Source organism: Piliocolobus tephrosceles, chromosome 6, assembly GCF_002776525.5.
Source record: "Piliocolobus tephrosceles isolate RC106 chromosome 6, ASM277652v3, whole genome shotgun sequence".
Classification (NCBI taxonomy): domain Eukaryota; kingdom Metazoa; phylum Chordata; class Mammalia; order Primates; family Cercopithecidae; genus Piliocolobus; species Piliocolobus tephrosceles.
In genome coordinates, this window is record NC_045439.1 from 40,289,213 (window position 1) to 40,317,173 (window position 27,961).

Consider the following 27,961-nt stretch of genomic DNA (forward strand, 5'->3'; position numbering starts at 1 on the left):
GTTGGTCTCAAACTCCTGGGCTGAAGCAATCGGCTCACCTCAGCCTGCCAAAGTGCTGGGCTTGCAGGAGCGAGTCACCATGGCCAGCCTTCAGATACTTCTTTTTTTCTTCATTCCTACACTCACCAACTCAGTACTGACCTCAGAATTTTTTGTGTGAATTGCGGCAGCTTTCTCCTCTTTGGTTTGTCTGCCACCGAACTTGCCCACTGTTATGGACTAAATTGTCCCTCCTACCAAATTGTATGTGGAAGCCTAACCCCCAGTGTGACTATATCTGGAGATGGGACCTTTAAGGAGGTAATTAAGGTTAAATGAAGTCATAAGGTGGGGCCCTAATTTGGTAGGACTCGTGTCCTCATAAGAAGAGAGAGAGATACCAGTGATGTGTACATCATTGTAAACGGTGAAAGTGACTTCAAACTCAGTGAATATTCTATTTGCTCTCCACATCTCCTAGTCCTGCTTGCTGTTATTTCTAGGCTAGATGGGGCTGTGTGGCTATTTTTGGCCTATTGGCCATGAGCAGAAGTGGTTTGTATCAATTCTGAGGTGAGGCTTGATCCTCCAAAGTCTCTTTCCCTCCTGAGGTAAACCCCAAAGCCCCATCTTGAGATGACAGAGCCTGGGTCCCTAAATAACTAGGAGGACCATAACCCCTTACTAGTCTGCAGTGGCTATGTGTGTAAGCAATAAACTTTTGTGGTTTTAAAGTCACAGATTTTGGGATTGTTGTCACCACAGAATGATCAGTTCTATCTTTACTATTTAATTCCTTTGTCCCTTCCTATACAGGGAAGCCCTGGGGTCCATCGCAGCAATCCCATCTCCTGTACAAAGAGAATGTGCAAGGCCAAAGGGAGACCTGGTACTTTTCAGCAGTCTAGATAATCCTTATCAACACAGAGTAAGACTGCCAGATGCCAACTGCTCAACCAGGTCTTAGTGGGCTTCTAAGTATATATAAAGGATGTTTTATTTCCTTGAAGACCTTAAATGTCTAAGTTGGAAGTTGGAGAGACAAGAAGGAGAAACCTATAATCAACAAAAATACATACAAATACATGCAGTAATTATGTGAGTGCATTGCAGAGGTGGTTAGCAACTGAGTAATATTAATCAGGGATGAGGAGGGTAGACCTTGAACTGCCACATCCAAGTTGGAAGGGCTTATTGCAGAGGTTTTCAGCCTCAGCACTATTAACGATTAGGGCTGGATAATTCTTTGTTTGGGCGACTGTCTTGTGCATTGAGGGTTTAGGGTTTAGCAGCATCCCTGGCCTCTACTTTAGCTGCCAGTAGCATCATCATCTCATTCCAGTGTGAAAACCAACAATGTCTCCAGATATTACTTTAAGTCTCTTGGGGGAAAAATCTCTTCTCACTTGAGAACCACTGGTTTATTGAATGCAGCTGCAATGATGTCATCTATTTCTACTGGGAGCTAAGCAAGTTTAGTTTGGAAAAAATGGTAGGTGGTTGCACAGCAGATTTTAAAAGCACCAGAATGTCAGTCTGCAAATATGCCCCTTCTCTGAAAGATACATTCTCTGGAGACCCTGAATGGGGATTCCTTTTAGTAAAATCAGAGAAGCCTTGCTTTCCCTTTCAATATCCAATGTCCTTGGGAAGGATTACACAGGAAGCTCTAGCCAAGCATTTGTACATCATCAAAAGAAGGATCTGAGAATAATTTTGAACCAAAAGGGAGAAAAAAGTAGCAAGGCACTTCATGCTGAAGAAGCAGCAAGGCCAAGGAAGCAGAACTGACAGTAGGAAGGGACAGGAGCTCATAAATAGTGTTGCCCCAGGCTAGCCTGGGATGAGAGCCTCGATGTTTTCATGGGGAGGAGGAGGAGTGAGTGAAGATTTTGAAATCCTTGAGGAGAGTGTACAAAGACGAGTTGGATGCAAGCTTGGGATAGTTCTGAGGATACTAGGTGAGGGGATAAAGAAAAGCTAAGAAGAGAAAATCCTCAGAGTCCCAGCATGTGTCCAAGGATCTGCTGCTGTGGCTGTGGCCTTATTCTGTGGCCTCATCTCACTACTCCCCATTATGCTTGGGGCTCAACCATCCCAGCCTTCTTCCCACTCTTGAGATGCTCTGCAGTTGTTTCTGCTTTTCTATATGCTGATCCACCTGCCTGGAACCCTGCCCCAACCCTGCCCCACTTCTTCTCTATGCCCTCTACCTAACTAACTGATACTCATACTTCAGAATTCAGCTCAACCTATTATTTCCTCTGGGTGCTTCCCAGCATCCTCCTCTTCATAGCACATCTCTCAGTTTACAATTACATACTGATTTGTGGGATTATTTTATTGGTGACCATCTCCCTCCCAAACCTGAAGTCTTGATGATGGTAGAAAATGTGTCAATTTTACTCATTGTGATCTCCTAACTAAAGTTAGTTAGAACCTAACTTCGGGACTGGATTGTAGTGTGTGCTCAATAAACATTTTTGAATGAACTTATGAGGGTCTGGATATTCTACTCCATAATTGTGTTTGGTTGAGTTGAGGCAGAATCCAGAATGATAGGAAAAAGGTAGGAGGGGGAAATAAAAAAGTTATAACAAAAAGCACAAACTCATCACATCAATAGTTTTATCTCTGTTACTTATATAGTCTTATTCTCCATGATCACATTCTAGGCCACTAAAAGAAATATCATTCCCTACCTGTTGATATGGTTTGGCTGTGTCCCCACCCAAATCTCATCTTGAATTGTAACTCCCATAATTCCCACATGTCGTGGGAGGAACCTGGTGGGAGGTAATTGAATTATGTGGGCAAGTCTTTCCTGTGCTGCTTTTGTGATAGTGAATGAGTCTCACAAGATCTGATGGTTTTAAAAAGGGGAGTTTCCCTGCACAAGCTCTCTTTTCTTGTGTGCCACCATGTGAGACGTGCCTTTCACCTTCCACCATGATTGTGAGGCTTCCCCAGCCACGTGGAACTGTAAGTCCAGTAAACCTCTTTCTTTTGTAAATTGCCAAGTCTCAGGTATGTCTCTATCAGCAGTGTGAAAAAGAACTAATACACCTGTACAATCAAAGTTACCCCAGAAAGGTGTCAATGATTAGGTTATAGGACTATTTTGGCCAGATGCCATGTTGTTTTTTCATTCAGTGTTGCATCCTTTTGACCAAGGGAGCCCTGGGTATGTGAGCTCAATAAATTTGAATCTCAACTGGGCAGAAAGCAGTTTCTGTTTTCATGTTTATTTTATTGAGTTGACCCAATGGTGCAGAAGCAATCCTAGAACCCCATAGACTGCTCACAGAGTGCTGGGTATCCCTGAACATTTTATATCATTCACCATTCAGATCATGATGATCTTCCAGGATAGTCAAATTTGGGATTGAAGAACTGTATTTAGATGACTATGTGATAGGCTGTTTTCACATTGCTACATAAAAGTACTGGAGGCTGAGTAATTTACAAAGAAAAGAGTTTTAACTGGCTCACATTTCTGCAGGCTGTACAACATGGCACCGCACATCTGCTTGGTTTCTGGGGAGGCCTCAGGGAGTTTTCTCATGGAGGAGAGTGAAGCAGGAGCAAGCATGTCACATGCCGAGAGCAGAAGCAAGGGGTGGGGAGGTGCCACACATTTCTAAAGAACAAGCTTTCATGAGAACTCACTATAGTGAGGAGAGCACCAAGCCATGGGGCACCCACCTCCATGGCTCAAACACCTCCCACCAGGTCCCACCTCCAATGTTGGGGATTACATTTCAACATGAGATTTGGGGAGGACTAATGTCCAAACCATATCAGACTATGTTTAAGGTTAGCTGGTAACACTGAAGTTCTCTGTTGCCATGTGGCCATCTTTTTCTCTACTTCAGATGTTCTGTACCATGAAAATCAACTGCAAATTCAATTTCTTCTAGATGTGTCCTTATTTAAGGGGTTAGCAAATACTAGAAAACAAATGAAAAAATCTATGAGTTATAACTTATCAAATCTACCTTCTTGAGGATCAAATCAAGGCTTAATCAACAACCTTTGTAGTATGCTGTATCCATTTCTGTCTAGTCTAACACCATAATCTCAGCCCACTTGCATTGTGCTAGGAGCTGAGGTTATGATGTTGGCCTAGACATGGAGATTACAGACTAGATTTCTAGAATCTTGGAATCCAACATGGAATAGTTGGATCTATCTATTTATCTAGCTAGCTAGCTATCATCTACCTATAATCCCTCTATCTATTCTAACAAGGATTATACGCAGAAGTAAAATAATCAAGAAAACTTTCAATTCAACGACAGTTTAAGTGAAAGTGCTAAACTCTTAACAATAAATACTCATCAAAAGGAAAGAAAATTTTGTCTGAATACAGGTAGGAGAAGAAAGCTTTAAGATACTTTCATTATTTTATCTCTTCAGGAATTGAGATTATTTTCTTGACAAGGATTAACAATACACAATATCCTTCCTTTAATAGTTATTGGTCTTGTATAAACACATATGCACACATAGACTAATGTGTATATATGTATACATATATATGATGTTTAGGAATTGAGGTGAATTTTATTCTTCTGTATCTGATATGGACAGGTTTTACAAACCTCCAAAGGTAAATGAGGTCTGGTGATGGGCCTGAATATCTAAATTGGAATAATCCTGGAAACTCGAAGTCATAAAGGAGCCACATTTATCTCTTAGTCCTTCCTGGCTCTTCTCTGGCTTCCTCCTCTCACAACTGAAAGCTACTCTCTTGCTATATGCACATATATGTAAAACATAGTTCCATTGCCTTGGAAAGAAGCATACTCTGGATAGTCTCAAATGATCCTCTTTTCTCTGTCTCCCTCCCTATCCCATTGACATGCTTGGGTCTGGGACATTGAAGATCAGCCATAAGGTATCACCAACATGACTCATGTGTTAGCCTCAGTCCTCCAGGAAACAGATACCAAGGCAGGATTTTATTACGGAAAATGCCTGATAAAATGGGAAGGCTGTTGAGAAAGGGGGAAGAGCTGTCATGATGCAAGTCTGACCCAGAGTGAAGGAGAGAGGAAAGAAAGATTGGGTATAAAGATTCTAGATTGCTTAGCAAGCTAAGGAAAGTCCTAAGAAAAGTTTGACAATCCTCTTGGGGATTCCTTAAACCAATATCACCCACCAGTGGAGTTCTCTGTCTCTCAGGAAAGGGCCTGTTTTAGAGTCCATGCTGTGCTTCTTAGTTATTGCCTAGGAGCAGCTTGTGGGACAAGTGGCCTTGGTGCAATAGCAGTGATGGATGTCAATGAATGTCAGAGCCCAGCAGCAGCTAGGGGCCCTTGCTCAATTAGGCTCCCTGCAATTGGAAGTCTGTGTGGTATATTCTCATAACTGCCACAGCTTGTGATTCATTCAGAAGTTCGTTTGGAAAACATGCCTCCTTTATGCAACAGATGGGAATGTTTTCAAGATTCTGAGCAAACGTTTGGTAGGACAGATACCAGTCTCAATTACTGTAATTTCTTTCCAGAATGCTGGCAGCCTTCTATACAGAGGAAGTCATAGAATAAATGTTATTTCAGGAATGTAGTACATTTTGCTCTTCTGTACCTGATGTAAACAAGTTTTACAAACCCCAAAAGGTATATGAGGTCTGATGATGGGCTCAAGTGTTCAAGATTGGAAAAATCCTAGAAAATCAGGGCCACAGAGTAGCCATATTTATCTCTTAGCACATTCTCTTTCATCTCTTGCTTTGTCCTCTCTCACGACTGAAGCCAGTTTTCTCGTTACACTGAAATAACTTCCCAACATGGGTTGGCTCTTTTAATCTTTACCATCTTTCTAGTTAGGTAATTTATTTCTTTTTTTGAAATTTTATTTTTATTATACTTTAAGTTCTAGGGTACATGTGCACAATGTACAGATTTGATACATAGGTATATATGTGCCATGTTGGTTTGCTGCACCCATCAACTCGTCATTTACATTAGGTATTTCTCCTAATGCTATCTCTCCCCCAGCCCCCTACCCCCAACAGGACCCGGTGTGATGTTCCCCACCCTGTGTCCAAGTGATCTCATTGTTCAATTCCAACCTATGAGTGAGAACATGTGGTGTTTGATTTTCTGTCCTTGTGACAGTTTGCTGAGAATGATGGTTTCCAGCTTCATCCATGTCCCTGCAAACTCATCCTTTTTATGGCTGCATAGTATTCCACTGTGTATATGTGCCATATTTTCTTAATCCAATTTATCACTGATGGACATTTGGGTTGGTTCCAAGTCTTTACTATTGTGAATAGTGCTGCAATAAACATATGTGTGCATGTGTCTTTATAGTAGCATGATTTATAATCCTTTTGGTATATACCCAGTAATGGGATTGCTGGGAGGAGTCGCCACACTGTCTTCCACAATGTTGGAACTAATTTACACTCCCACTAACAGTGTAAAAGCATTCCTATTTCTCCACACACTGTCCAGCATCTGTAGTTTCCTGACTTTTTAATGATCACCATTCTAACTGGCTTGAGATGGTATCTCGTCGTGGTTTTGATTTACATGTCTCTGATGACCATTGATGATGAGCATTTTTTTTCATGTGTCTGATGGCTGCATAGATGTCTTCTTTTGAGAAGTGTCTGTTCATATCCTTTGCCCACTTTTTGATTTTTTTTTTCTTGTAAATCTGTTTGAGTTATTTGTAGATTCTGGATATTAGCCCTTTGTCAGATGGATAGATTGCAAAAATCTTCTCCCATTCTGTAGGTTGCCTATTCACTCTGATGGTAGTTTCTTTTGCCATGCAGAAGCTCTTTAGTTTAATGAGATCCCATTTGTGTATTTTGAGTTTTGTTGCCATTGCTTTTGGTGTTTTAGTCATGAAGTCTTTGCCCATGCCTATGTCCTGAATGGGATTGCCTCGGTTTTCTTCTGGGGTTTTTATGGTTTTAGGTCTAATGTTTAAGTCTTTAATGCATCTTGAATTAATTTTTGTATAAAGTGTGAGGAAGGGATCCAGTTTCAGCTTTCTACATATGGCTAGACAGTTTTGCCAGCACCATTTATTAAATAGGGAATCCTTTCCCCATTTCTTGTTTTTCTCAGGTTTGTCAAAGATCAGATGGCTGTAGATGTGTGGTATTATTTCTGAGGGCTCTGTTCTGTTCCATTGGTCTATATCTCTGTTTTGGTACCAGTGCCATGCTGTTTTGGTTCCTGTAGCCTTGTAGTATAGTTTGAAGTCAGGTAATGTGATGCCTCCAGCTTTGTTCGTTTTGCTTAGGATTGTCTTGGCAATGCAGGCTCTTTCTTGGTTCCATATGAGCTTTAAAGTAGTTTTTTCCAATTCTGCGAAGAAAGTCAATGGTAGCTTGATCAGGATGGCATTGAATGTGTAAATTACCTTGGGCAGTATGGCCATTTTCGCAATATTGATTCTTCCTATCCATTAGCATGGAATGTTCTTCCATTTGTTTGTGTCCTCTTTTATTTCATTGAACTGTGGTTTATAGTTCTACTTGAAGAGGTCCTTCACATCCCTTGTAAGTTGGATTCCTAGGTATTTTATTCTCTTTGTAGCAATTGTGAATGGGAGTTCACTCATGATTTGGCTCTCTGTCTGTTATTGGTGTGTAAGAATGCTTGTGATTTTTGCACATTTATTTTGTATCCTGACACTGCTGAAGTTGCTTATCAGCTTAAGGAGATTTTGGGCTGAGACAATGGGGTTTTCTAAATATACAATCATGTCATCTGCAAACAGGGACAATTTGGCTTCCTCTTTTCCTAATTGAATACCCTTTATTTCTGTCTTTTGCCTGATTGCCCTGACCAGAACTTCTAACACTATGTTGAACAGGAGTGGTGAAAGAGGGCATCCCTGTCTTGTGCCAGTTTTCAAAGGGAATGCTTTCAGTTTTTGCCCATTCAGTATGATATTGGCTATGGGTTTGTCATAAATAGCTCTTATTATTTTGAGGTACGTTCCATCAATACCTAATTTATTGAGAGTTTTTAGCATGAAGGGCTGTTGAATTTTGTGGAAGGCCTTTTCTGCATCTATTGAGATAATCATGTGGTTTTTGTCATTGGTTCTGTTTATGTGATGGATTACATTTATTAATTTGCATAGGGTGAACCAGCTTTGCATCCCAGGGATGATCCCAACTTGATCATGGTGGATAAGCTTTTTGATGTGCTGCTGGATTCAGTTTGCCAGTATTTTATTGAGGATGTTCACATCTATGTTCATCAGGGATATCACTCTAAAATTCTCTTTGTTTGTTGTGTCTCTGCCAGGCTTTGGTATCAGGATGGTGTTGGCCTCGTAAAATGAGTCAGGGAGGATTCCCTATTTTTCTGTTGACTGGAATAGTTTCAGAAGGAATGGTACCAGCTCCTCTTTGTACCTCTGGTAGAATTTGGCTGTGAATCCATCTGGTCCTGGACTTTTTTTGGTTGGTAGGCTATATTAATTATTGCCTCAATCTCAGAGCCTGTTATTGGTCTATTCAACTTCTTCCTGGTTTAGTCTTGGGAGGGTGTATGTGTCCAGGAATTCATCCTTTTCTTCTAGATTTTGTAGTTTATTTGCATAGAAGTGTTTATAGTATTCTCTGATGGTATTTTGTATTTCTGTGGGATTGGTGGTGATATCCCACCACCAATCATTTTTATCATTGGTTTATCATTTTTTATTGTGTCTATTTGATTCTTCTCTCTTTTCTCCTTTATCAGTCTTTCTAGTGGTCTATCAATTTTTCTGATCTTTTCAAAAAACCAGCTCCTGGATTCACTGATTTTTTGAAGAGCTTTTTGTGTCTCTATCTCTTTCAGTTCTGCTCTGATCTTAGTTATTTCTTGCCTTCTGCTAGCTTTTGAACTTGTTTGCTCTAGGTTCTCTAGTTCTTTTAATTGTGATGTTAGGGTGTCAATTGTAGATCTTTCTTGCTTTCTCTTGTGGGCATTTAGTGCTATACATTTCCCTCTACACACTGCTTTAAATGTGTCCCAGAGATCCTGGTACATTGTGTCTTTGTTCTCATTGGTTTCAAAGAACATCTTTATTTCTGCCTTCATTTTGTTATTTACCCAGTAGTCATTCAGGAGCAGGCTATTCAGTTTACATGTAGTTGGGCGGTTTTGAGTGAGTTTCTTAATCCTGAGTTCTAATTTGATTGCACTGTGGTCTGCGAAACAGTTTGTTGTGATTTCTGTTCTTTTACATTTGCTGAGGAGTGCTTTATTTCCAATTATGTGGTCAATTTTAGAATAAGTGCAATGTGCTAAGAAGAATGTATATTCTGTTGATTTGGTGTGGAGAGTTCTGTAGATGTCTATTAGGTCTGCTTGGTCCAGAGCTGAGTTCAAGTCCTAGATATCCTTGTTAACCTTCTGTCTCGTTGATCTGTTTAATATGGACAGTGGGATGTTAAAGTCTCCCATTATTATTGTGTGGGACTCTAAGTCTCTTTGTAGGTTTCTAAGGACTTGCTTTATGAATCTATGTGCTCCTGTATTGGGTGCATATATATTTAGGATAGTTAGCTCTTCTTGTTGAATTGATCCCTTTACCACTATATGATGGCCTTCCTTGTATCTTTTGATCTTTGTTGGTTTAAAGTCTGTTTTATCAAAGACTAGGATTGCAACCCCTGCTTTTTTTTGCTTTCCATTACTTGGTAGATCTTCCTCCATCCCTTTATTTTGAGCCTGTGTGTATCTCTGCATGTGAGATGAGTCTCCTGAATACAGCACACTGATGGGTCTTGACTCTTTATCCAATTTGCCAGTCTGTGTCTTTTAATTGGAGCATTTAGCCCATTTACATTTGAGGTTAATATTGTTATATGTGAATTTGATCCTGTCATTATGATATTAGCTGATTATTTTGCCCATTAAGTGATGCAATTTCTTCAATGCATGAATGGTCTTTACAATTTGACATGTTTTTTCAGTGGCTGGTACCAGTTGTTTCTTTCCATGTTTAGTGCTTCCTTCAGGAGCTCTTGTAAGGCAGACCTGGTGGTGACAAATCTCTCAGCATTTGCTTGTCTGTAAAGGATTTTATTTCTCCTTTGCTTATGAAGCTTAGTTTGGCTGGATATGCAGTTCTGGGTTGAAAATTCTTTTCTTTAAGAATGTTGAGTATTGGCCCCCACTCTCTCATGGCTTGTAGGGTTTCTGCGAAGAGATCTGCTATTAGTCTGATGGGCTTCCGTTTGTGGGTAACCCAACCTTTCCCTCTGGCTGCCCTTAACATTTTTTCCTTCATTTCAACCTTGGTGAATCTGACAATTATGTGTCTTTTGGCTACTCCTCTCGAGGAGTGTCTTTGTGGTATTCTCTGTATTTCCTGAATTTGAATGTTGGCCTCCCTTGCTAGGTTGGGGAAGTTCTCCTGGATAATATCCTGAAGAGTGTTTTCCAACTTGGTTCCATTCTCCCTGTCACTTTCAGTACACCAATCAAACTTAGATTTGGTCTTTTCACATAGTCCCATATTTCTTGAAGGCTTTGTCCATTTCTTTTTACTCTTTTTTTTCTCTAACTTTGTCTTCCCACTTTATTTCGTTAATTTGATCTTCAATCCCTGAAACCCTTTCTTCCACTTGATTGAATAGGCTGTTGAAGCTTGTGCATGTGTCACAAAGTTCTTGTGCCATGGTTTTCAGCTCCATCAGGTCATTTAAGATATTCTTTACATTGTTTATTCTAGTTAGTCATTTGTCTAACTGTTTTTCAAGGTTTTAACTTCCTTGCGATGGGTTCGAACATGCCCCTTTAGCTTGGAGAAGTTTGTTATTACTGACCTAAGCCTACTTCTGTCAGTTCATCAAAGTCATTCTCTGTCCAGCTTTGTTCCATTGCTGGCAAGGAGCTGTGATCCTTTGGAGAAGAAGAGTCACCCTGATTTTTAGAATTTTGAGCTTTTCTTCTCTGGTTTCTCCCCATCTTTGTGGTTTTATCTACCTTTGGTCTTTGATGTTGGTGACTTACAGATGGGGTTTTGGTGTAGATGTACTTTTTGTTGATGTTGATGCTATTCCTTTCTATTTGTTAGTTTTCCTTCTAACAGGCAGGTCCCTCAGCTGCAGGTCTGTTGGAGTTTGCTGGAGGTCCACTCCAGACCCTGTTTGCCTGGGTTTCATCAGCAGAGCCTGCAGAACAGCAAATATTGCAGAACAGCAAATATTGCTGCCTGATCTTTCCTCTGGAAGCTTCATCCCAGAGGGACACCTACCTATATGAGATGTCTGTCGGCCCTTACTGGGAGGTGTCTCCCAGGTAGGCTACATGGGTGTCAGGGACCCACTTGAGGAAGCAGACTATTCGTTTTCAGAGCTCAAACGCCATGCTGGGAGAACCACTGCTCTCTTCAGGGCTGTCAGACAGGGACGTTTATGTCTGCAGAAGTTGTCTTCTGCCTTTTGTTCAGCTATGCCTGCCTACAGAGGTGGAGTCTAGAGGCAGTAGGCCTTGCTGAGCTGCAGTGGACTCCATCCAGTTCAAGCTCCCTGGCCACTTTGTTTACCTACTCAAGCCTCAGCAACAGTGGATGCCCATCCCCCAGCCAGGATGCTGCCTCACAGTTCGTTCTCAGACTGCTGCGCTAGCAGTGAGCAAGGCTCCATGGGCATGGGACCCATCCAGCCAGGCACGGAAGAGAATTCCTTGTGTACTGGTTGCTAAGACCTTGGGAAAAATGTAGTATTTGGGTGAGAGTGTCCTGTTTTTCCAGGTACAGTCTGTCATGGCTTCCCTTGGCTAGGAAAGGGAAATCCCCCGACCCCTTGCACTTCCCGAGTAAGGCAACACCTTGCCCTGCTTCAGCTCATCTTCCATGGGCTGCACCCACTGTCCAACCAGTCCCAGTGAGATGAACCAGGTACCTCAGTTGGAAATGCAGAAATCACCCATTTTCTTCATTGATCACGCTGGAAGCTGCAGACCGGAGCTGTTCCTATTCGGTCATCTTGGAACAGAGCTCCCTAGATAGGTAATTTAAAAAGCTATAAAAACTACATGTGTCAGGCTCGTGAAGGTAAATTTTGTTCTGCCAATTATGTGCATTCGATTTAAGATTTGAAAAAAAAGAGGCAGATGCCATTTTCCTACCACTGTTTTTGCTGGGAAGCTGGCTTATGACATGTGAGTGTTGGAAGAGTTGGGGTGATGGGAGCCCTGTCTACTCACCAGCTTTGTGAGTATTAGAGGAAGTCATGGCCATAGCCAAAGCAGCATAACAGATAGTTATCCTGATCTGTGGGTAACTAAATGGACAGATAAACATTTGTTTTTTTTTTTTGTTTTTTTTTTGTTTTTTTTTCTTTTCTTTTTTTTTTTTTTTTATTATACTTTAAGTTCTAGGGTACATGTGCATAACGTGCAGGTTACATATGTATACATGTGCCATGTTGGTGTGCTGCACCCATCAACTCGTCAGCACCCATCAATTCATCATTTATATCAGGTATAACTCCCCAATGCAATCCCTCCCCCCTCCCCCCTCCCCATGATAGGCCCCAGTGTGTGATGTTCCCCTTCCCGAGTCCAAGTGAGCACATTGTTCAGTTCCCACCTATGAGTGAGAACATGCGGTGTTTGGTTTTCTCTTCTTGTGATAATTTGCTAAGAATGATGGTTTCCAGCTGCATCCATGTCTCTACAAAGGACGCAAACTCATCCTTTTTTATGGCTGCATAGTATTCCATGGTGTATATGTGCCACATTTTCTTAATCCAGTCTGTCACTGATGGACATTTGGGTTGATTCCAAGTCTTTGCTATTGTGAATAGTGCCGCAATAAACATACGTGTGCATGTGTCTTTGTAGTAGCATAATTTATAATCCTTTGGGTATATACCCAGTAGTGGGATGGCTGGGTCATATGGTACATCTAGTTCTAGGTCCTTGAGGAATCGCCATACTGTTTTCCAGATAAACATTTGTTAAATGAATAAGTACATGAATGAATGAAGAACAAATGAATACATGAAATAATAAACCATAATCTTTCCTTGGGGGAGTCATATTGGGGTGACCTTGAAATCTATAGTTGAGGGGCAGCTCCCTGACCAATGCTCTTCTAGTCTTCTCAATATCTCCTTAAGCCCTAATACCCAACATTAAGCTCCATGTTTGAACTCTCTGGAACAGATTCTATTTTCTGCACTCAACCCACATATACAGTAACTAAATTCCCCATAAAGGAAGGTTTTTTTTTTTTTTTTTTTTTTTTTTTTTTTTTTTTTTTTTTTTTAGATGGAGTCTTGCTTTGTCACCCAGGCTGGAGTGCAGTGGTGTGATCTTGGCTCACTGCAACCTCCACCTCCTGGGTTCAAGCAATTCTGCCTCAGCTTCCTGAGTAGCTGAGATTACAGGTGCCTGCCACCATGCCTGGCTAATTTTTGTATTTTCAGTAGAGACAGGGTTTCACCATGTTAGCCAGGCTGGTATAGAACTCCTGACCTCATGTTTCACCTGCCTCGGCCTCCCAAAGTGCTGGGATTACAGGTGTGAGCCACCATGCCCGGCTATGAAGGTTGTTTTATAATTAGTTCATTTGTCTGTTCATTCATTCATTCATTCATTCATTCATTCATTTATATATTCATTTATTCAACAAATGTTTATTTTTCCATTTAATCGTTGAACATTGGCCTTGTGCCAAGCACTGTATAAGGCACTGAGGGTTCTCTGAAGCCAGGTTCTGCTCTTAAGGAGTTTACAGTTGAAATCCAGGGTTTGTGATAGGGTGGACAAGGCAGTACAAAGAATTATTAATGACTGAAAAGGCCAGAGTAGAATGCCTAATTTGGGGAAAGAGGGAAAACTAACATTTACTGAGCATCCATTATATGTTAGGTATTGTGATGGGATTTTATATACATTATCATACTTAATAATCGCAACAATGCAGTGAAGCCGATTATTATCCCCATTTTGCAGATGTGCAAACTAAAACTCAGGAGGTTAATTGTCTTCCCAGAGGATCTGAATCAGGATCCACTTGACCCCAAACTCTATGGTCTTGGAAAGTAAATGTTAGTAACCTTAGACAGTGCTTTGCAATTGCCAGGTCCTCTGAAGACCTGCATGATGAGCAAGGCCTTGGTGCCTCATCAGGTTCTCAGTGTCTCTGTAGTCCCCCCGGCATCCTTTAATTCATTTCCACTTTCTCCTTCATTTCCATTCCTATTATTTTTCCTTTCCTTTTTGTTTGCTTTGGCCTGTCCATCAAATGCCTTCTCTCTAACTTTCATTCTGCTTCTGATTTTCCCTTTACCACTTTCCCCTTCACTTTGGGCCTCTTGCATTTCTGTCTGTTCATCTCTTCTTTCTCTTCTTCATCTTCCCTGTGTCATATCCTCTCTGCTTCATTTCTCTCTCTGGGATCCTTCAGGCCCTCTGTCTGTCTATATCATTCATTCTTTGTCTATCCGTTACATATCCCAAAGAGAGCCCCTGACTTAAAGCACTTGAGTCTCTATATTTCTGGTTCCATGTTCAAGTTGAGGGACACATGATTTTACTTTCTGTCTTGGTTCTGCCTTTGGATGGTTTCTGCTTTGGATGCCTTTCCAAAAGCAGAACATGGTTCACTGATAACCAAATTGTCCTGGCTGTCAATGAAAATACTTCTTTGTACATACGTAAGAATTTTGATTTCCCATCCTTCTGATCATCTGAAACCTAATCTATTTTTACCACATGTTATTCTTACTCTCACAAAACTCCACCCGGTGAAACCATTTTTCCTCCTTTCTCGGCCTGGCCCTGCAGGGAAGGAATGGCTTTGTAGATGTGCCAGCTGCAAAAGGCTACACACACTTTGGGATGGCACGGAGTGTGGAAATCCTTGCCAGATTTTTAGAAGGATTGTTCTTTACCTGGATGTAAATAGAATGAGAAACAGAAAACTCAGAGGATCCTGCTCCCAGACAATGTTCTCTCATGTTACTATCACATTCAGTAACTGCAGGACTCTTTGCTGAAACTTCCCTCTCTGCTGATGGGCAGTGTGTCCTTGTTGGGCATCTTCAGGGATAAGGAATGCTGGTTTACGGGGCTAAAGAGCTGTGTTTAAAAAGATCATCTTTAGAAAAGGAAAGGAATCCTATCCTATCATACTTTCTTTTTTAAAGGTAATTCTACCTTTTGAAAAGACCTACATTTTCTTGTTTTCTTCTGAACTGAAAGAGAGAAACTAGTGAAATTATGGATCCATTTTACTCTTTATCTTTATTTTCCTTGGTTGTCAGACTTTATCCTAATACTTTGCTTGCTTGTCTTTCAAGGATCTAGCAGAATAGTGGCCCTCCAAAATTTCCAAATCCTCTTTCCAAAATTTCAGCAGTAGAGATGCAGATTGCTGTTTTATATTTTGTGGTAAGCACCTTAACCTTTTCAGAGAATGAAATAATCACAAATGAATTGCATCATTCAAGAGCTCATTTTCTCTCCATTTAATAAAAACATAAATGGGTGGAGTTAGGTGGTTTCTTCCAGATAAATCACCTTTTCTTGGCCCTTAGGCTAGAAGAGCCCTTTTCCATCTTCTTGTGGAATAGCTGCTGAAAAGTTAATGGCATCCAAGACTGAATAGCAAGCAAGTTATCCAGTTCAAGGGAAATAAAGTTCCATTGTGCTTTGTGATACTGAGTTTGGCATTCAGACTTTGAGGCCACACATTTTGGAAATAGCCTACAAACTGAAACTTATACAGGACGATTAGAGTGATAAGATGGATGAAACCTACATTTTGTAAGGACTAGTGAAGTAACTAAGTTGGAAAAGAGAAGGGGCTAGAGTAACAAACCAGGGTGATGTAGAAGACAGTGTTATACTTATCACAGTGTGGAATTCATCTTTTAGTTTAAAACACAGGACATTGAGATATAATAGTAATAAGAACGGTTCTTTATTGAGTATTTAGTTCTTACGTGTAGTGCTTCATATTCATTTTATTTGTTTTAATCATTATTACAACCTTAAGAGGTAGGCATCGTTATACTCACTTAACAGGTGAGAAACCTGAGTTCTTGGAAAAGTTAAAAATTTAGCGCCAAATCAGGCAGTTCATAAAGGCCAGAGCAAAAATCCAAACTCAGGTTCTTCTGACTTTAAAGGCAACACCCTTAAAGACAATTTAAGTATTCCTCAAAAGACAGAGATGGTTAGCAAACAGCAAACAAAAAGTCCTTTGTTTCATGTGTGGTTGTGTTATTTTGTATTCCCACAAGATAAGATGGGAAGATAAGATGCTACCTCTTGCTTCCATGCATTAGCAAAGTGAATGCATCCCACTCAACTCAATTTACAAAGCAAATGCCATGGCATAGGTTCAATGGAAATTTTCTCCCTTGTGTTACAATCTATTGCTGATGCGACAAAGACAGAATTGTCAGAGCAACTTCTAATTAAATAGCTCAGGGCTTCATTAGGAAGATGTAGCTGGATGCAGGACTTGACAGGCAAGTGTTGACATCACAGTTGACACTAACTGGTCCCTTGGCTGGCAACCTTGGCACAACATGGGAACTGGACACTGAGGGGAGGGAGATGGAAGGAAACCAGGCTTGCTGAAACCACTTCGGAGGCAGACTCAGAGACCATCACTATGGGTCAGGAAGAAAATTCCCACAGGCACAAATTAGGGACAAGGGTTGAGTTTGTTGCTTTGGCTTTCGCTGCTTTAGAGAGTAGGTGGTCCTCTAGAGCTAGGGCACTTCCATTGCAGTTGACATGCCTTCAGTGTATGCTTGTGTGTGTGCACTCAGGGAGTGTGGAGGAACACAATATAGCAGAGTTGTGATGTCTCTGTCATAGATGCAGGACTAACCTATTTAATTAATTTTTCTCCTTTGAGATGTGATAAATATTCAGGAGAATGGGCCACCCCAGAAGGGCTTCCTATATGAAAATAAATTCTTGCCCCTTTCCCTTAATAGCCAGAGCAGATGAAAAGATGTGAGCGCCCATTTGTTCAGTCCCAGCTTCCATGGCAAAAGTTCTGTGTTGTATTTTCACTGCACTGTGGGACCTTTCTGACTCAGGGACTTAGGAGTGGACTATTTCATGCCCAAGATTATACAGGCCACCCTGAGACCAGAAAATACTAATATAAACAATAGATCTTCCAAATAGTTAAGAAATCTGTTAAATATCAGGATTCTGGGTCTATCACTGATTTATCTTTATACTTTTCTCCCTGAGATCCTCAATAAAGAAAACAATATTTTGATTTCACAAGGCATAGATTACTACTATTTTCTCCATTCTATAGTTGATGAAACTGAGGCTTAGAGAATAGGAAGGACTTACGCAAGGTCTTACCATTGGTAAGAGGCAGAGCAATGACATGGTTCATTCTGTTGACCCTAAATTTAATACTTTTTCTGCTACCTGACCTTTTAAAAAATAACATTATCTTCTCTTTCCCACTTGTTCTACATTCTCTGCCTTGTCACCAAATACTTTTTGTGAAGTTTTCATATGTGCTTGATATGTTTGATACCGTACACATACCCTATAAAGACAGGAGGCAATTAAAAAACAATTGAATGGTGGTTAACCTTATACACAGATGTCACATTGTCTAACTTCTAGCAGGGAGACTTCAAGAAGTTTGTGTTTATACCACCTTCCCTGTTGCCCTGAGTAAATGAATGAGGGCATAATGGCTGCCATCTTAACCACGGACCTACAAAGGGTCTGGAATGAATTAGACATCGGAAGTGATGCATGTCCTGTAAAATGAGGGGTGCACACTGAGCATTTGTAAGATTATAGAAATCCTGTGACAGTTCCTTTACAGATTGGTTTTAACTACTTGTTCATCTGTAACCTAGTTACAGAATAATGCATTTTTGAAAGTGTTTATTTCTTTTAAAATCACTCTACGTTTTTTACTTATATCTGCCTTTCAGCCCCAGTGGAATTCCATCAAAAGAGAGGCATCTCATTTTTTTTTTTTTTTTGGTGGTGTAACTTGAAGCAATACTTGTAAAAGTCTGCAATCATAAGCATCACTAAAAAATTTTTTTATTGTATGAAGTACTTTCTAATGGGCTTAATGAGTTGATGTATTTCTGAGGAGGATGTTGTGATTGTCTCTAAATCTAGTTGGTTGTTTACATTCTGGAATGTTATGTATTCTGGCTTCCTAATCTGTTCCAGGTAGCTGAACTCTGTTGTCTTGAATAGTTTTGCATGGCAAGACTGTCTCGCCCTTTAGTCACTGGGATAGCTGACCTTATGATTCCTCCTGAAGCTCTCCAATCCTTGAGCTGGGGCTCTTCTCTTCCTCCCCAGCTGGTTAGCTAAGGGTGTGATCTCATACCCAGAGGCCTGCCTCAGGGCATGCTTCCTCTGCTTTGGATTTAGCTGTCTGAGTGAATGAGTACCAACTGAGTGAGATTTCTCTATCTTCTGACTCTGAGAGCAGCATATCAAGTGGTGTGCTTTGAGAAGAAAAAGGATTCACTCAGTGAGCACACTGACATTTTGACACCTTGTCAGCCAGGGACCAGGGGCCTCTGAACTGCAGACTTCACCTCATTTTATTCTTAAGGAATGCCCTCTTCCTGTCTCAGGTTAAAGTGACTGTAGCTTCTTTAATGGGATATTTGGTCTTCATATTCAGAAGAAGCAGTGGCTTTTACTTTCAAGAGCACCATCTTGGTTATGCAAGGACATTCTTCCCTGAGCTCCCTGGGCCTCACTTGCCAGCATGGCCAGATGCAGACACAACTCTGAAATTCTGCTTTCAACACAGATGCAAAAGGGCATTTGTAAGTGAGAATTTCTAGCTCAGGGAAAGGAAAGGAAAATACTTTCTAATTTTAAAGGAACGATAACAGACCTTATTATTTGAAAAGCAATTAAATATTACTTGGGATTTCTTTTTTTTCTTCAATAAATAGTCACTTTTGAAAGGTTCTATTTATTAATCCATTCAACAGATATTTAAAGATATTTAATATGCTTCTCCTATTTCTTTAACAACAACAATAAAAATTTATTAAGCCCTTACTTTGTGCCAGGATTGTGCTATTTTACAAAAAATATTTTTTGAGCCTCTAAAAAATTATATGAGGAGGGAATTATTATCAATCCTTTTTTTTTTTTTTTGTTGAGACAAAGTCTCACTCTGTCACCCAGGCTGGAGTGCAGTGGCGCAATCTTGGCTCACTACAACCTCTGCATCCTGGGTTCAAGTGATTTCTGGCTAATTTTTGTATGTTTAGTAGAGACAGAGTTTCACCATGTTGGCCAGGCTGGTCTGAAACTCCTGACCTTAAGGGATCTGCCTGCCTCGGCCTCCCAAAGTGCTAGGATTACAGGTGTGAGCCACTGTACCTGGCCTATTATCAATCCTATTTAATGAATGAGGAAAGAGAATCATAAGAGGCTAAAGAAAAGTAAGGGGGAATAGCTAAATGTTATGGGAAATATTAAAAAGATACAGTCCTTGCCTTAGAAGTCTAGAATGTTATGACAAAGAATCTTAGAGCTCTCCCATACTACAATCTCATTTTATAGAATAAAGACCTGAGAGGTTCAATCACTTGCCCAAAGACCCACAGTACTTAGAGGCAGGGCCTGAACAGGAACCAAGAATTCTTATCCCAATGCACTGTATGCTGCCTTCCTTCAGGAGTTTAGAATATTGTTAAGGATGTCACCCCTCACCCACAAACACCCAGCAAGGAAATGAGGGTTCCAGATGAAAAGTTCCATAGGTGCCAATAGACCTCTGGGAGGCTGCTGGTGTTCAAGAAGGCCTAGTAGAGAAAAAGGTGCTTTAACTTAACCTAGAGTGGGTGGACAATCAGAACATGCAGAAGTAGAGGAGAACAGGCATTCTAATGAACAGCCTGAACAAAAGCTTTGAGTTTCAGGGAGGGATAATGAGGAGACCTGCTTGGTTGACAGAGGATTCATATAAGGGAGTAGTGGGAGACGAGGAGGCAAGTTATTCTGAGCTTTGCATCCAGGTGTAAAAAAGGACAGAGACAGACTGAACAGTTTCTGGAAACAATCTAGATGTGAAATGGTAAGTGGTGGCCATGGAGGAAAGGACATTTTCATGTGGTGACATGTTTTAAGGCATTTCGGGATCAGAATTATGCATTTGGATAAATAGGCAAATGCTGTGGGGAGGAGATTAAAGTGGGGGTGAGGTGCTGTCTTTGAGAAGCAGGAATGCTGTAGTTCAACTTTGATGGTAGAGAGAGGTGCAAGGCTACAGGGCTTGAGTGCAACTGATTTGCACCCTATTGATTTTCCTGAGCAGACCATTTTCACCCCATTGATTTTCTTGGTTGATTGGGCTGTGTTTTCTTGTTGGTTAGAGGTCACCTTGTTCTGCTTAGATTCATTTTTGGTCCTTTGATAATTTCTCTTGTTGGTGTGTGCTGCTCCAATCATGACTACCAGCTATTGACCAAATGTGACATTTCCACCCGTGATAGTTTTATTGTTGGGAGAAAAGCTGAGGGTACATTCAAGATGTTGAACTTAGAAAAGAGTTTTGGCTTAGCCCAGCCATCCTGAGATAGGTGTCACCTTGGGTAGCATGGAGAGATCAGGGTCACAGAAAGCTACACTGTCAGCCGGGCATGGTGGTTTATGCCTGTAATACCAGCACTTTGGGAGGCCAAGGCAGGTAGATCACTTGAGGTCAGGAGTTCAAGAACAGCCTGGCCAACATGGCGAAACCCCATCTCTACAAAAAATACAAAAATTAGCCAGGCAATGTGGTGCACACCTGTAGTCCCAGCTATTCAGGAGGCTGAGGTGGGAGAATTGCTTGAGTCCAGGAGGTGGAGCTTGCAGTGAGCTGAGATTGCAGTCACTGCACTCCAGCCTGGTCAACAGAGTGAGACTCTGTCTCAAAAAAAAGGAAAGAAGAGAAAAGAAAAAGAAGCCTACACTGCTACACTGTCTGCTCTTGTTAAATACTTGAGTGGATACTATGGTTTGAATCTCCCCTCCAAAATTTATGACAAAAGATAATTGCCATTGTGACGGTATTAAGAACTGGGACCTTTTAGAGGTGATTACTGCCATTATCATGGGAGTAGATTTGTTATTGCAAATCTATGCACGGAGTTCAGACCCCTTTTTCTCTCTGTCTTTTGCACTTGCTTGCCCTTCAGCCTTCCACCATGGAAAGGCCTTTGTCCATTGCTGGCACTTGATATTGGACTTCCCAGCCCCTAGAATTGTGAGAAATAGATTTCTTTTCTTTCTAAATTGCCCAGTGTGTGGTATTGTGTTATAGCAGCAAAAAATGGATTAAGACAATAAACCAAAAGAGGCAAGTGAGGCAGTGACCAGAATTGCTTGCTCACCTCCTACAGTCACAGCTGAGCCAAGCTTGTTGAAGACAGTTGTGAAATGACCTTGGACAAACTTCCTTCATTATCCTGGGCTCAGTTTCCTCCTCTGTAAAGTCAAAAGTTGGTATTGATGCATGATTCCAACATCTGGGTCCTCCTCCTTGTTAAAATCCTGTCATCCCACCATAAGTGGTCCAGATTCAGTAGGTCTAGGGTGAAGCCTAGGAGTCTGTATTTTTAATAAATTCTGTAGATGATTCTAATGAATTGGTCTAAGGCCTGGTGTTTGGAGACCTCTAGTCTGTATGCCCTCCATGCTCTTTCCAGTTTTATTCGTTTGCTCTTCTCTTTAGATTCAAGGGACTTTTAGAATACAGGGTCTGCCCTTTCAGCAAGGACCTCCTAATTTCCTACTCTTCATTGTAACCAAGGCTTATATAAAATCCCCTTTTCTACTTTGATATGTAATACATGATATCACCTATCCCAGACCTATATGTATGTTAAGCCATATTTCTGTTGTGGAATGACATTGTTTGGTTCTAGTTAAAGGAATCCCAAGCAACAAAGATCAGGTAGGGGAAACAACTTAGGGCATTTGGAATGGGACAGAGTCTTCCCTGTGAGAAAGTCTATGTAAGCAAAGCCCTATGTTTTATCTTTGTATTATTCTCCTGACCTTCCCATGGAGGAGATGGGAAACAATGGCAGATTTAATTTTTTCCTGCTTATGAATTGTATGCCTCTTGTCAGGTTCCAAATTTAAATACATAGTCTTTAAACAGCACAAGTGTTTTAGCCTTACAGAGAGCTTCCCTGGAGACTTTCTTTCCAGGAATAATAATAATGGATAATAATGGTGATAACTATCTTTATTGAGTATTTACTATAGTCTATTTATCTTGTGCTTAGTACTCTCATCCATCATCTCCATTAATTCTCATAAAACTATTTGAGATAGATACAGTTGCTATCTCATTAGACAGATGAGCAAATGCAGTTTAGAGAGATTAAATATATGCCCATAACCATATAGCTAGTGAGCAACAGAGCAAAGATTGAGCCCAGCTCTCTAGATTCTTAAGGGCTGAGGGCTGAATCATCATACGGAATTGTTTGCACTGTGTGATCTGATTGAGGAAAGGGAAGAGCAGGGTCTGATGAGCAGAAGGCCCTGGATTTAGATCCCCAGACATCAATCTTTCACTGCCTTTCTCTGTCTATACATCTCAAGTCAGGATCAAGCATAAGTATTTCCTGCTAGATGAGATGAAATGTGACAACTGGAAATATGTTTCCTACTATGTGTTTTAATTTTAAGGTGAATTGTAAAGCTTTTTGCCTGACTTTATTTGTATGTGCATCACATGCTTCGAGACTAGCATAGTCATAGAAGGCCATTAGGCTCCTTTTCCAGCCTGGCATGCTAAGGTTTCTAGTAAACTCTATCTTGGATCCTTTTTTAACAAATTCTACTATGGTTAGAGACTTATAACTTCTATTCTTTTAAGTCTGTTAAGGTTTTCTACTATGGTCCAGAACATAGTCTGTCTTAGTGAACGTTCCATATTCATTTCAGAAGAATGTGTTTTCTGCTTTTGTTAAGTGAGATATCCTATAATGTCAATTAGCTTAAGTTGGTTGATAATGTTGTTCCTTATTGATTTTTTTTTTTTTTGTCTTCTTGTTCTACTGATAGAGGAGTACTGACACTTCCAATTTTAATTGTGAATTTGTCTGTTCTTCCTTTTAGTTTGATTAGTTTTTACTTAAAGTTGGTCTTTCTTTAATACAGTTGGGCAATCTCTATATTTTAGTTGGTGAGTTTAGACTATCTGTAATTAGTGTGGTTGTTAACATGGTTGCTTTAAAATCTACCATCTGGATAGCTGTTTTCTATTTTTTCCATCTTTTTTATTTTTTCCTTTTTGCTTTGTTGGAATAACTACAGTATATCTTATGATCTATTTTATTGCTACCATTGGCTTATTTTTTATACCTTTTCTTTTTTAATGTTTTAGTGTTTGCCCATAGATGTATAGTATACGAATTTATATATCTGTAATTAATCAGAGTCCACCTTCAAATAATATACCTCTGTATGCATAGTGTCATGACCTTACAACTTTACTAGTATATTCCCAATTCTTTCCTTTAATTCATTGTGTAATTGTTGTTATATATTTTACTTTTGTGTATAATACGAATACACAATATATTGCTAAATTTTGCTTTAGATGATCAGTTATTTTTTAGAGCCATTAAAAATAATTTAAAAATAGGCTGGCATGGTGGCTCACATCTGTAATCCCAGCACTTTGGGTTGCCGAGGCGGGCAGATCACAAGGTCAGGAGTTCAAGACCAGCCTGATCAACATGGTGAAACCCCATCTCTACTAAAAATACAAAAATTAGCCTGGCGTGGTGGGGCATGCCTATAGTCCCAGCTACTCAGGAGGCTGAGGCAGGAGAATTGGCCGGACATGGTGGCATGTGCCTGTAATCCCAGCTACTTAGGAGGCTGAGGCTGGAGAGTTGCTTGAACCTGGGAGGCGGAGGTTGCAGTGAGCCGAGATCGTGCCACTGCACTCCAGCCTGGGTGATAGAGTGAGACTGCATCTCAAAAAATAAAAATAAAATGTTTAAATGATAATAATTAATAAATTTTGTTTTTACCTTCATTTATTCTTTTTCAAATGCTTACCATTTTTTTTGTGTGGATCCAAATTTCTGTCTGGTGTCATATTGCTTTTGCCTAAAAAAATTTTTGTAATAATTCTTGTAGTTCAGGTCTTCTGGAAGTACATTCTCTCAGTTTTTATTTGTCTGAGAAAGAGTTTGTCCTTGATTTTTGGCAGATATTTTTGCTGGTTATAGAATTCCAGTTTTTTTTTTTCTTTTTGCTCTTTAAATAGTCACTTCATTGTCTTCTGACTTGCTTGGTTTCTAACAAGAAGTCTGTTATCATTATTATCTTTGTTCCCTTATATGTAATGTATTTTTTCCCCTGGCTCTTTTAAAGTTTTCTTCTTTTTTTTACTTGTCTTGTGTATTCAGCAGTTTTAATATGATATGCCTAGTGGTTTTTTTGTTTTGACTCTTGACAATATTGTTTTCTTCTTTCTTTTTCATATGTCTTATAATTTTTTTTAAAAAAAGATAGACATCTTGTATAGGATAGTAGTAACTGTAAATAGCTTTTATGGCCTGGAAAGGCACACTTTTCCTTCTGCTAGGATTTTAGTAAACTGGGTTTGGAATTTGTTGTCATAATTTAAAGCCTCAGTGCCCTGAAGGCTTAAAACTCCTCTAGTATTGCCTTGTGTTTAGGGTGGGAGCTGGTTTATCAGAGGGCTTTTATTAATGTCTTTTCCATCCTCAGCATCCTCAGTTTTTGATCTTCTCTTTGAGTTGTGCCTCAGAGAGAGTCTCTCTTCATGTTCTTGTTCCCCCTCAGCAATATTCTAGTATGAGTTGTTACTTGCCGCTTGCCAGCCTGGTGATGGGAAGTGGTGGGGTCGTGGAGAGACATTCTCAGTCACGTCATTCTAACTAGACAGTCTTAGACAGGTACTGGGTCCTGGATCTCCAGGTTGTGGTGTACTCAGTGCTTTTGCTTCCTCTCCTAGGGGTCATTCTTGCCCTGTCCCCAAGAGTAGAGAACTCCTCTGTTTAATTTCCTCAGCTGTAGTGCCTTAAGGGTTCTCAGGGAGGTCCATGAAGAATAGCCTGCAAGTGGGTACAGATTTCCTGCAGATCTCCTTTCCCCCAGGGGTCCTATATTCTCTTACTTTCCCTATTTCTTAACAGTTTTGGCTGAATTCTTCTTACATTTGACAGCATTGGCAAGGGCTCATGATACATCTGTCCTTGCAGGCACCTGTCTGTCCTTAGAAAGTTGTTTCTGTTATCTCAGCTGTCTCTGATGGCTTCAAGAAAAGTTGTGGATATGCTGCTGATCTGGCTATTATTTTTCCTGTAAGTGTGGGAGTGATGCCCATTCCATCTCAAGCAGAAACCAGAAGTCTCGCCATGCACTCTTAAGCCTCCCCGGCTTTGCACATGTTGTTCCCTCCCCTTTCCTCAACTTGGCAGTCCCTGACTTGCCTTAATTCCTGTGACCTGATGTTCTCAGCTTCTCAGAAGACAGGGCAAGATTTACAGAGAGATTAAATCATTAAGTTACTTCATGGTTTCACGGACAAAAGTCAGGATTTATGGTCAGAAGACCTAGAATTTGACTCTCAGCTCTATTCTTGGCAAGTCCCTTGTCGTTTCTGGGCCTTAGTTTTCTTATTTGTAAAGTAGGAATGCTGATATCTGCCCAGCCTACTTTGCCAGATGAAATGATGTGTGTGGCAGTGCCTGACACACTTTTAAAGTTCAGTTCCAGCCTATCAACCCAGCAACAGGACTGCCCTGAAGAAAACCTCACATTTCCCAGCCATTCAAGAGGGTTAGTGGCCCAGAGGGAGCTGGCCTGGGCTTGTGTCAGACTGAAATCTCCAGGGAAACAAATACTGCCCTCAGCCAGCAGCCTTGCAGTAGAAAAGGGTGAAGAAAAAGGCAGATCTTGTCCTGGAAAAAACCATATTTCGTTTTATTTATAGTGTTTATTGCCAAATGCTAAGGAAAATAGATTGATTTCCATCTTTACTGATGTGTTAAAATTGCTGCAACACCTCCCATTACCAAATAGATTTACTGTGTAAATTGGAAAATAATTGGTACTTCAGGCAGGTCACAAATCTACTTTGGCAAGAGAATATCACTCACTGTACATTGATTATAAAAATTAGTTAATTCAAGACAAACATTGCGTTCTCTGACTTCTAGCAGCAATCCTTCCAAATCTCCCATGCCTTACTGCCATTGAGCTAAGAGATAGACATCCATCAGGTCGCTTGATTCTCTGCAGGCCTGATTTAGATGGTACTTATGCTAGTGCATCCACCAAGAAGAAATAGATCTCATTTATTAAATCTGCCATATGGGAATCTAAATGATGTGATTTAGTAATATTGAACTAATCTATTGCTTTTATTTACTGCTCCCTGTCTTACTGGTATAAGTCTTCTCATGGAGAATGTCTACTAATTCATTCAATTCTGGCTTTCCTCATGAGGAGCCAGGGCAAAATACATCCTCATGTGAACCAGCATTATTTGAGTGCCTCCTTGTAGTGGACAATATCAGTGCTCCACCCAGATCACCTTGAATAACTTTGTAATGGTGGTGGTGGTGGTGAGTGTGTGTTTGTGTTTGTGTGTGTGTGCGTGTGTGTATAAGGGGTGCAAAGGGTGGAGCAAAATCCAGCACACTGGATTTTGGTGTGTGTTCACTTTCAACAGCCAGCACCTACATCTGTTTTTGGGGTACCACTCTCAGGCTACCTTCTTCAGGCTGCCGGAGCCTGCTATTTTACACAGAGAGGCAGAGGTGCCTGGGTATTTATTCTCCCAAGGGTTGGCTCTTAACCAGTAACTGATGGGTTCAGGAGCATGAAAACTCCATGCACTTGGCACAGGTATAACGTACCCTCCAGAATTCCCCTGCAGAATCAAGCTGAACCCCCTTTCTATGAACTTGACCCAAAACTGCACCTTTGCTTGGCTTCAGCTTCTTCCATGCCTGTTTTCCCCATGCTCTTAATGGGTCTTCCTGGGAGCACTTAATGAATCGCATGTACATGAATCTTTGTGTCAGGGTTGGCTTCTAGGGGATGTGATTTGAGCACTCTGTGTGTTAGACATAGGCGAGGCACTTCAAGTCCACTATCACATTAAATACTCATAATAAACTCTACATTAAGTTTATGTCCACTGTCTCACTTAATCTTTGTGATAAACCAAGAGCATGCAAGCTCTTGGTTTCTCTCCATGTGGGCCTCACTATGGAGTGGCTTGGGCTTCCTCACAGCATGGTGGCTGGGATCCAATATAAGCATCTTAAGAGACAAGAAGCAGAAAATAGTTTCTTAAGGCCTGGACCTGGAAACTGGCAAAGCCTCACTTCTGCTGTATTCCTTTGGTTAAACAGTCACAGAGTCCAGAATATATATCCACCTTTTGATGGGAAGAGTGTCAAAGAATTTTGGAGCTACATTTTTATTTATTACAAAATTCTGCACATATTTAAAGTACACAATTTTATAAGTTTGTAAATATGGACACACCCATGACACTATCACCACATTTAAGGTAATAAACATATCCATCACCTCCAAAAGTTTTCTTGTGTCCCCTCATTTTTGTGGTAAGAATATTTAATAAGAGATCTACCCTTTTAATAATTTTTTTTTTTTTTTTTGGCCACAGAGTCTCCCTCTGTCACCCAGGCTAGAGTGCAGTGGCACGATTTTGGCTCACTGCAACATGCTTAATACATTTTTAAAACGCACAATACAGTATTGTTAACTATAGGTACTAAGTTGTACAGAGGATTTCAGGAACTTTTTCATCTTACACAGCTAAAGCTTTATGCCCATTGAACAACTCCCCATTTCTCCCTCCCCTGATTCCCTGGCAACTACTTTCTACTCTCTGCTTCTGAATGTGACTATCTTAAGTATCTCGTCTAAGCAGAATCATGTAGTATTTGTCCTTCTGTGTCTGGCCTATTTCACTTAGCATAATGTCCTCCAGGCTT